Genomic DNA, 2,250 nt, shown 5'->3' with positions numbered 1-2,250 from the left:
TTCTCATGGTACCGCCTACCCTGGGGAAGGGCATGACCGTGCCCACTGCACAGAGGGCAGCTGAGGCTCCAACAGTACACGCAGACTCAGTTGGTCAGTGGGAGAGCTGCGTGCAACAGCCAGGACTCACGTTCGAGGAACGTGTGGGGCCCCCGTGCTCAGAGCCCCAAGGAGCACGTTCATAAATGGCTTAGCTGGACTCAGGTGGCCACTGCCGACCCCAGGTGCACCACGTACAAGCTGCGTGACCTTGGGGCAGTCACTGACTCTCTGTGTGTAAAGGAAAGGCAGGAGTCATCCTGCCCTCGTGGGGCTGTGTCGGGCGTCTGGTCAGCGTGAAGGCTGCCATCTCACAGCACACCATGTGTTTCAGTGCCCGAAACCAGCCCCAGACTCTTCCCACTGAGCCTTGGGAGCGACAACCCAGCCGGGCAGGTGGTCATTGCCTGCCTGGTCCAGGGCTTCTTCCCGTCAGAGCCACTGAAGGTGACCTGGAGCAAGAGCGGCGAGGGTGTGACCATCAGGAACTTCCCCCCTGCTCAGGCCGGGGGCCTGTACACCATGAGTAGCCAGCTGATCGTGCCAGCCGACCAGTGCCCAGACAACAAGTCTGTGAGATGCCAGGTGCAGCACCTCTCCAAATCCAGCAAGACCGTGGACGTGCCCTGCCAACAAGGTCAGAGGGCGGGCTGGGGTGGGGTCCCCATGGTGCCACCCTGACCCAGCTCCCTCACTGCATCCCTGTGGGCACTCCCCTCAGACAAGAGGTGGCTGAGTGCCGGGGGGGTGGCCAAGAGGGGCCTGGGCTGGGGCTGGAGGCCAGGGAGGCGGACGGAGGGCCTTGCTGACCTGCTCTGGCTTCTCTCTCGGTTCCAGATATTCCGTGTCCATGCAAGCTCAGCCTGTCCCTGCAACCACCGGCCCTTGAGGACTTGCTCCTGAGCTCCAATGCCAGCCTCACGTGTACGCTGAGTGGCCTGAGAGACCCCAAGGGCGCCACCTTCACCTGGAACCCGACAGGTGGGAAGGCTGCCTTCCAGGAGCTGCCCAAGCGTGACTCCTGCGGCTGCTTCAGCGTGTCCAGCGTCCTGCCGGGCTGCACCGATCCCTGGAAAAACAAACAGTCCTTCTCCTGCACCGCCACCCACCCCGAGTCCAAGGGCCCGCTAACCGCCACCATCAAGAAACGCCCAGGTGGGCCCTGACCCGCGAGTGGGCGGCTGGGCACTCCACAGTGCTCAAGGTGCACTCCTGAGCCCACCCCGCCCTCCAGCTCCCGCCCACCCCCCACACGGGGTGCCCAGGGGGCAGGGGGCACTCTCCTCCCTGCCCAGACCCCTGACCCTGCTCTCTGCCCTCCAGAGAACATGTTCCGGCCCGAGGTCCACCTGCTGCCGCCGCCGTCGGAGGAGCTGGCCCTCAACGAGCTGGTGACGCTGACCTGCCTGGTGCGAGGTTTCAGCCCCAAGGATGTGCTGGTGCGGTGGCTGCAGGGCACCCAGGAGCTGCCCCGCAAGAAGTACCTGACCTGGAGCCCCCTGCCCGAGCCCAGCCAGAGTGTGCCCACCTTCGCCGTGACCAGCGTGCTGCGCGTGGACGCCGAGGCCTGGAAGCAGGGGGAGACCTTCTCCTGCATGGTGGGCCACGAGGCCTTGCCCCTGGCCTTCACCCAGAAGACCATCGACCGCCTGGCGGGTAAACCCACCCACGTGAACGTGTCCGTGGTCATGTCGGAGGTGGACGGCGTCTGCTACTGAGCCGTGCCCCCGCCCCACCCGCCCCTTGAATAAACTCCATGCTCGCCTGAAGCAGCTCTGCGCTTCCCTCCGGCTGCCTATCTGTCCGTGCTCGGGGTCTGCACACACCAGGAGGGAGCAGGACCCAGGAGGAAAGAGCAGCCCCTGCCCCAACTTTCTCTAGCCTTGGTTTCCCCTCAGCCTGACCCTGGATGTGCCTTCATGGCCGTGCATGAGTGTGAGCACAGGAGTGAGGGTCGAACTGGGGCTGAGATGTGCGAGGCAGGCACAGCCTCCTGTGTCCTGAGAGCAGTGGCCCCACGAAAGTTCCCAGGGGCAGGTGACTTGGTCAGTTGTATTTCAGGAAACTGCCTCTAGGGGCAGCCGGGAGGCATGAGCGAGGGAGAGGGGAGCCTGGCGGCCAGAGAAGAGGCTGGTGCCATCACGCAGAGGAGGGCTCACAGGAGGCGTGGCGAAGGGAGAGGGCTGGATTCCAGGGGCCCTCTGTGGGCAC

General features: G+C 64.8%; 1 gene segment (V, D, J or C); it reads left to right on the top strand.

Annotated features, from left to right (window-relative positions):
- The first annotated feature begins 875 nt into the window (after window positions 1-875).
- Window positions 876-1,808, top strand: LOC308614660 (Ig alpha-1 chain C region-like). The segment is given in 2 exons: window positions 876-1,194; window positions 1,363-1,808.
- The last annotated feature ends 442 nt before the right edge of the window (window positions 1,809-2,250 follow it).

Source organism: Mesoplodon bidens (genome assembly GCF_964165515.1).
Source record: "Mesoplodon bidens genome assembly, chromosome: 3".
Lineage (NCBI taxonomy): Eukaryota > Metazoa > Chordata > Mammalia > Artiodactyla > Ziphiidae > Mesoplodon > Mesoplodon bidens.
The sequence above is the reverse complement of the archived record's forward strand: the minus strand, read 5'-3'. Positions and strand labels throughout refer to the sequence as shown.